Below are 9,098 nucleotides of genomic sequence, written 5' to 3'. Positions count from 1 at the left end.
CCTTAAGTCTCTCACACTCTGACTCTGAGGTGAGTGGCTTATCTCATATTTCACTGAAAAAGCTGAAGTTATTCCCAGGGTCTCCCTCTTCTCCCCCTTTTTAATGGCCTTTGGTATATAGTAATATCCCATATTAGGATCAGAACTAGAAAAAAATAGATCTATTCTGATTGTCTTTCTAACTTCTCCAAGTATTACTTCCCTATTTCTTCCAGTATCCTTGACTTCACTTTTTTCTCCCAATCAAAACTTATTCTCTGGAAGGGATTTTTACACTGGTATTCATCCACATGTGAGATAGAATGGTTTATAATAGAAGATTGGGTGCCCCAAAACTCAGGTTCAAATTCCATCTCTGTTAGTAACTGAGTGTTTAAGATAGGATGAGTTACTTTGCCCCTATTTAGAAATCCAAATTTCCTCATAAAGAGAATGGAGACCTTTCCAGTGCTTATGAGACATACACTAAAATTGGAACAGCACAGAGATTAGCATGGCACCTGGAAAAGCATAGCATGAATATTCATGAAGTATTCCCTACTTTAAAAATAAAATTAAAAAATAAAATCCTTTCCAATTAATAAATCATATGACTTTAATATCACATTAATATGGTCACTATTATTTAATTATATTTTAATGTTTAATATTATACTATTAATAATATTTAATATAGAGCTTTTTGTTTACAAAGTCCTTTGCTGGTTTTACTTTATTTTATCCTCATACCCACCAGCTATTTTATCACCCATTATAAACTAGGAAACTGAAGTTGAGAGAAGTAAAGTGACAAGACCAGTGTCATGCTATTAAGTATCTAAGATGGGATTTGAACTCAAGTTTTCTTGACTGAGCCCATACCTATAACTAGGCTAAGCTATTTTCAATTCGACTCTGAAGGCAGGGCACTTGTTTTCCCCATCTCTGTATTATCACCAGTGTTGCATAGTCATGTGTACTGTATACAGAAGATTCTAATGAAAGACCACTTTATGTTGTCAATGCTTTGCCTCTCTAAAGGGGATTGACATTTTAAGCTTTATCTCTAATGGTAGGTAACTTGAAGGTATGGGTCCTTCAGAGGAATTCTCATAGACAATAGTAGAACAGATGAGGAAGATATAGGAGTAATCTTTTCTGATGCTCTAGCAATTCTACTTAGAAGGAAGAATGAATCCACTTCCCCTTCCATTTATATCTCATATCAGGGTGGATTATCAGGGTCTGCACTTGCTTAGTAGGAATATCATAGGGTGCTCTTAGTGGTGTAGTGAATGGTCACACATAGAAGCTGTCCATCACTGGTGTAACAAATGAGAAACATAATAACTTTATATTTTTCATTAATGTTTAGTTAAATTTTGGGGCAGTTAGGTGGTGCATTAGACAGACTGGAGTCAGGAAGACTCAGCTTCCTGAGTAGAAATCTAAACTAAGACACTAGCTCTGACCACTGTGTTTTATCACTTAACCCTGTTTGCCTCAGTTTCCACATCTGTAAAATGAATTGGAGAAGAAAATGGTAAACTGCTCTAGTATTTTTGCAGAGAAGACCCAAAATGAGATCATGAGAGTCAAGCATGATTGAAAATGACTTAACACACACACACACACACACACACACACACACACACACACTCCATTATGAATTTTTAAAAATTATTCCAAGGAATCTGTAGGCTTAACTAGACTTTCTCCAAAAGACTAAGAACCATTGATCTAGAGCAACCACATGATTTGATGAAGTGACCTACCTAAGATCACACAGTCAGTCAAGCCAGAAGTCCAGACTAGGTCATCACCTGTCAGGCCCAGGTCCTTCCACCAAACCAATTGTCCTCTGGGGATCTTTCCAGGAGCTTCCAGAGTGAGCATCCCTTGGGCCAGTAATCTTTCCATGGCTTCCTCAAAATCACCTCAAAATCCTGGATGATTTTGATCCTACAGTGCTAAAAGGACATAAACATCAGAATTCAACTCACTGGCTACTTCCTCAGGCTCCAAGGGAAAGTGGAACATAGTTGGAAGAAACATGTCCTTTCACAACTTTTGGGTAAGTCTGGAGAAGCACCCTCTTGGACAAAAGAAATCAATGCTGCATTTCCTTCTTCTCCCCAACCCTTGGGAAAGTCCTGATGATGGATACATTTGGGGTACAGCTTCATCAGAATGGTAGTTGGGAACGAGCTGGTGTTAGCTATGACAGGAAAATGTCAGCCATAGCAAAGTTAGGGGCAAGAAGAGAGACCATAAAGAACAGACGTCATTAGTTTTTTCATACACTGACTATCACACTAGAACAACACTTGCTGCAGTTAATACTCTCCTGTCAGGCAAAAGGGAACCCTTGAATAAATCTCTGAAACAGGGAACCAATATAGTTAAATTTTACATTCTCTTTCCCCTAAACAGAAAGGGTACAAAAGAAGTATCTGGACAAATGTCAAAGAGGGGTATTTTTGATACCTTCCCAGGGATTCACTCGTCCCAGAGTTCATGACAGATGAACACTGTGTGATGATTTCTTCTCTACAATTTTCAAGTTTCTCTCTCCATTCCAGACCTTCCTCCACAGAATTAGCAATGTGATTTTCCTTAAGCACAGAGTTGCCCATGTGACTTCCCTACTCCACAACCTTAGAATGCTGTCAGATTCAGATTAAATGTAAGTGGGAAATATTCAACAAAATAAATAAAAATACAAGGATGTAGATTATTCATGGTTTTCTCAGTTAAAACATGGCCCATAGGGATCCATTTTCTATTTGATCTGTTTCTATTTTTGACCTCACTCTAATCAATAAACACTGGTGGCTTCCTATTGACTCCAGGATAGAATGGAAACATGGCTCCATCATAACTTTCCAGTCTAATTTTTTTGCACTGACTCCCCCTCCCTGAGTCTTTGATCCAGCATACCTTGGCTCTCTCTGTCCCTCTGTTTTCTAATCCTATGCCTTTCTGTTGACTATCTCCCAAGTTCAAGGTAAGCTCCCTCTGTACCTCCATCTCCAAGAGGCCTTCTCTGCCTTAAAGACTTGGTTTATTTCACCTTTTACAAGAAGCTTTTCCTGATTCACTTTAATTATTGGTACCCTCCCTTGGAAACAATCTCATATTTAACCATTGTTGTGCCTGGAAATTCCCCTTGTAGGATATTCAAAGTTGAATCACATAAAGAATTCAGCTTAATACTGAAGAAATGAGCTGGGAACTCTAGAATGATTATAGTAATTTATATACTCACATTGGGGATGACAATCATGGATACCTGCAAAATATCTGTGGTATTTATAGAAAACAGACAAAGAAAGCAGGAACTACAAAATATGTTAGTGGATATTGGCTAATATTTTTGCATTTCCTCACCTTGGGTCCCAGACAACTGGGTTCCATATTAGTCTTGTTTTGGCTACAATCCCATATTTGTGAGGTTATTTATAGCCTGGTCATTTTCAGTCAAACATGGCAGTTTTCTGGTCAGTATACTTCCTTTTGGCTTACTTTAGTCTTACTTTAGATTTTTCATAACCTTCAAAGATAATTTTTCTGGGAACCCACATTATTCATGATCTTTTCTGAAAGAGGAATTTATATTATTTATGTTTTTTACAACTTAAGGAATCCACATCCCTGGCTTTTACCAACAGGAACCCACACCATTTTGTATTTATTTGCATTGATTTTCTTTATGATAATTATGTACATATATATATATGTTAAAATATATATGCTTTTGTCTCTCATACTTATGTGTGTGTTTTTGTCTCTTAAATATGTATATGTATGTGTATATTTGCTTATATGCTTTTGTTTCCCCTGTTATAATATAAGCTTATTGAAGGTAGGAATGACTTCATCCTTTGTATTTGTATCGTCAGTGCCTGGTTCCCAGTAAGATAAGTAAATGTTTATTGGTCAAATGACTGATCCAAAAGTCAACTGAGCCAATTGAGGCTCAATACTATGTCCTCCTTTGTTTCCTCATCCTAACCTTGGTATCCACTGCCACCTGGAAACATCTACTACTTCAAACATGTTTTACTTCATTCCTTGAGATAACTATATCTTAAGGTGCTATTTTGGAGGCTTATGGTGATAACAGAACAAATGTTAGCCCGCATACTTGTGATATCCAGAGAATTAAAAGAAGACACTCATTTGTTAGGTTCACTCTGCAGTAAACATATGGGAAGACATGAACAAAAGTGTCATATAGTGAACCTATATGGATGAGTCATGGTTGTTTTTGTGAAAGGGAATATTCATATATGCATGCTGATGTACACCAGGACTCTGTCCTAGATCCTCATTCCCTTGGTAATCTTGTAAGCTCTCAGGGTTCAATTGTCATTTCTGTGTAGATGATTTCCATATTCATATTTCTAACTTTCATCTCTCTCCTCACAGTAATGAGAAGTTAAATAATTTTCCAATTATAGAGAAGAAATCATCACACAATGTTCATCTGGCATGGACTCTGGGCCAAGGTGAGCCCCTAGAAAGGTATCTAACACCTATAGATACTAGGTGTTAGAAATGGGACTCCAACCCACATTCATGGCTTCCAGGAAGATTCTCCTTCTATTGGGTCATGCTAGCTCTATGATAATGGTAACATAGCTTAAACTTAGTATAACACTTTACTGTCTGCAAAATGTTCATGACAACCTATGGAAACTTATTATTCTTATTACTCTCAGGTAATTCTCTAAGACTACAAATTTCAGGGGGTTCCAACTGGCATGGGTAGAGGAAGTTTCCTCACCTAAAAATTCTAATTCATTTGAATCCAATTTTCATTGGTTGTATATTAATGAATCATAGGTCCATTGCCTGTCTCTATCATCATTATCATCAGACAGTTGTAATGTAGCAAAAGACTAGGTCTAAAGGTATAATATGAATGTGATCCAAATACAGATTATTTTCTTAAGTTTGAATTTGAAATTGAACTTTATTTGATGGTCAATTTCCAGGCTTACCTTACTTTTGTTAGCTTCCAAATGTATTGGCACTGCCCTCACATTGCAAAATGAGATGTTTTTGTGACCCTTTCTCCAAGGTCCATAACCAAAGTTATAGGAAATCTCACAAACATATTCACATGTCATGGGATTGAGAAAGTCATCTAGAGTTCAGGGAAGTATTCAAACCATCCTGGGTAGAGGAATTTTTCCCAAATGAAACTCTAGACTCTTCATGGTCTCCCACTAAGAAGAGGTGAAATGGCAGTCATGATAATGCACTAAATTTCTTTTTTTTCATTTTTTCATTGTTGGAACTGAAGTAAGGGAAGGAGTGAATTTCCAATTAAAGAGCAGAAAAAAAACTGCTAATAAAGCAAAGGTTTGTTCACTCCTAAAAGGAAAAACCAAAGTTGGTAAAGCCAAGGAATCTATACATGTTTATTTTACTTCAAGTGGAAAATCATTTGGATGTGTGTGTGTGGATCTGATAAACCTTGATTAGAAATTTATAATGTAAATAGATACATATACATACTTATATATTTTCATGTATACAATTCTACATTCTCATATAAGGCAGCATTCTATGCAATGCATACACATACATATATTCATATGCATACACAAACATAGACATTGTGTCCATATGCATACATTTTACATACACACACACATATATATATATATATATATATATATATATATATATACATATATATATATATATATGTAGATACACAAATATACATGCATATAGGAAAAGCAGTGGATTTAGATCTGGTTTTAATGCTAGGACTGCTACTTTCCTAAGTCTGTCTGTGTGACCATAGGCAAGTGAATCTCTATGCTTCATTTTATCTTTAAAAAAATGCTTGTATTATTGGTTTGTGGTGAGGAACATACTTAAAAATACAACCTCATGGCACTATCAAAATGTCAATAGTTATTTCATTTATTATGACACCATCATGAAATTTCTAAGTTCAAAGGGATTTCAGAAATCATTATGCCCCAAATATAACGTGAGACTAGGCTCTCCTCTACAACGTTCATGACAAGTGGGTGGCCAGTCTTTGAGAACTTTAAGTGATAGGAAACCTTCTGCTATCAGTTATTATAGTGATGGAGGGGTGGCATCAGCAGTAGTATAATAATTATAGTAGTAGTAACAGCAATAGCAAAAACAGAAGTAGAAGCAACGGAGGTAGTAGTAGCTGTGGTAGTAGTAGTGGGGGTGGTGGTAGTAGTAGTAGTGGTAGTAATAGCAGCAGCAGTAGTACTAGCATTAGTAATAGTAGTAGCAACAGTAGGAGTAGCAGTAGCAGCAGCAGCAGCAGCAGGAACAACAGCAATAGAAACAGCAGCAGCAGTAAAAGTACAGAACTTTAAAGTTTGCCAAGAACTGTATAAAAACTTACCTCGTTTGATATTTCCAACAACTTCGGGAAGTACAAATATTAGCATCATATTACAGATGAGGAAACTGAAGTTAAAAAGATTTGCCCAATGTACATAACTAGTAGATATCTAAATATCTTATAGATATTTGTACTTGGGTTTCCCTGATTCCATTGTGTATTTCTTGAGCCACTTAAAACTTCCTGGACAGCAACTAATCACTGGAAAATTTCTTCTTTGCTTTGTTTCATAGTAAATTGAAAATGACCCTTGTACCTTTCAACATTGCAAAGGGAGATCATAGTTCTGTCCCTGGGCAGAAAGTACATTCCATACAATCATAGCCTATTGCCCATCAAATGTCTCTTCTCCCTTGCCTGGTTCCTTGCCACATCTCAGATCTGTTTCATCCTTCTCCTTCTCTGGTAGTCTAACTCATCCTCCCACCCCGCCATGGTCCATCCTAAATCTAGATAAACTCTTGACTCATTCAAGAGTGAAGACAACTTTTTCACCTTTTTCCCATTTCCATCTTCTCACCTGCTTCTTCCTCCCTCCAACTTTCCCCCAATTATGGGGGAAAGTTGGAGATCAGAATTTGCTCTACTAAGATTTTAGAGAAAACAGAATAAATTTGATTATGAAAGTGTTGAAGTATATCTTATATAAGACATCCATTTTGCAATGTTCAGTTACTTTTTGTTGGAGATGCATAGCTGGAACTAAGGCAAATTAGGTTTGCAAAGAGATGATAATTTAAACCATATAGGCTGATGAAGCTACCAAGTGAAGAAATATAGAGAGTAAAAAGAAAGACTTCCAAGTATACTCACTATCTACAAAAACTTGTTAGAAAATCTGGGAAGCAGAAATTTGGTGTAGACCAATATTCACAATATCAAGAAAATTTCCAGATGAATAGATGATTTACATAAATAGTTACATCATAAAGAAATAAAGGAAAATGGAAGAACTTATCTTTCAGGTTTATGGATACAATCAGAATTTATGACCAAATGAGGAATAGAGATTACAGAAGATATAATAGTTTGGGTTACATAAAATTAAAAATCTTTGTGCACAAATAAAATCAATGCAGTTAAAATTAGATGGGAACAAAATAACAGAGGGAAATATTTGCTGCCAGTTTCTTTGATAGAGATCTCATATTCAGGATACTTAAGTAACTGATTCAAATCCCAGGAACAGGAATCATTTTCCAATAAATTAATAGTGAAAAAATATGAATTGGCAGTTTTCAAGGAAGAAATTCAATCTTCAAAAAGACAACATAAAAATGTTCCCAAACACAAACTATTAGAGAAATTCCAATTAAAGCTCTTCTGAGATTTCAATCTATCATATTTGAAAGATAAAAATGGGGAATCCAAATTTTAAGGGTTCAGTGAAAACAAGTACACTAATGGATTTGTAATGGAACTGAATCAATTTTCTGGGAAAGCAATTTAGAACTATACCCCAAAAGTTTCTAGACTTGTGTATACTTTTTGACTCAATGATGCTATTACCAAATCCATATCACCAAAGGAATCAAAGGAAGCAAAAAAGGTCCTATATATACAAAAATATTTATAATAGCTTTTTTTTCTGACAGGAGATAGCCATCAATTCTAGAAGGGCTAAACAAATAATGGTATATGAATGTAGTAGAATATTATTGTGCCTTAAAATGTTATTTAAAAGAAAGTTTCAAAGAAATATAGAAAGATGAATATAGGAATATATGAACTAAAGCAGAATTGAGAAAAAGAAACAACTTTGAAAGACAAGCAATTTGATCAATGCAAAGACCAGCCACAATTCAGATGACTGATAATGAAGCTTGCTACCATCTCCTGATGGAAAAATGAAATGGAAGGGCAAGTGGAAGTGTTCAGAGGATGTGAAAAGAATTGATAGGTTGTTTTCCTTCATTCTCAAAGAATGTTGGAGTCAAGGTACCATGTATCCAACTGTAGATGATCAGACCAATATGAACTCAGAAGGTCAGGCAAAAGAAAAATCCACATGAACATTTGGAATGGAAATACATCTAAGATTGTGCATCTCGCATTTCTTTTGATCTGCTTCATTCATAGTGCACAGGAGGGAAAAAAGAAAGAACATGATGCATAGAAAGGAACAGAAGAAAGAATAACAAATTGATTGATTACAATTCTTAAGGATACATATTGAATGTATCACAAAACTTAAAAGAAAACCAATATGTATAGAACAGAGCCTACAGTTCACTCTTTTTCTGCTCTACTATATAGTTTGTAGTGGGAGAATGATAAAGAACTATCAGCCATGATCTGTTCAGTGGAACTCCACAGGCAATAGAAGATAACTCATCAAGAAAAAGAGCTGAGGCAGGAAGATTTAAGGATGTGAACCCACACAGTACCTCAAATTTGAAATCATCCCTTCCCATCCTGGACTCAACCTGCAGGAATCAATCTAGCATGAGGAGTTAGACACTACAGTTAACCTCAAAATATCTCTTCTCATCACTTCCCCAAAAAGAAACCTATTTTCTCTGTTCCTTTTGATGATGCCACTATCTTCTCAGTCATCAAGGCCTGAAATCCTCTTTGACTATTGTTTCCTTCCTATCCAATTAGATTCTAATTTCACTTGCATTTATTCTTCCCTTTTTACTCCTGCTGCCACTGGCCAAGTTCAGGCCCTGATCATTTCTCCCCAGTATTTATTGCATTATTTGTCTCC

General features: G+C 35.7%; 1 non-coding gene across 1 annotated transcript; it reads left to right on the top strand.

The window, feature by feature from the left end:
- Positions 1-440: 440 nt before the first annotated feature.
- On the top strand, positions 441-545 carry LOC141515721 (U6 spliceosomal RNA). Its single transcript, XR_012476473.1, has one exon. It is a non-coding gene; the product is annotated as a U6 spliceosomal RNA (small nuclear RNA).
- The last annotated feature ends 8,553 nt before the right edge of the window (positions 546-9,098 follow it).

Source organism: Macrotis lagotis, chromosome 2, assembly GCF_037893015.1.
Source record: "Macrotis lagotis isolate mMagLag1 chromosome 2, bilby.v1.9.chrom.fasta, whole genome shotgun sequence".
NCBI classification, from domain to species: Eukaryota; Metazoa; Chordata; class Mammalia; order Peramelemorphia; family Peramelidae; genus Macrotis; species Macrotis lagotis.
This window is presented reverse-complemented; position numbering and strand designations above follow the sequence as displayed.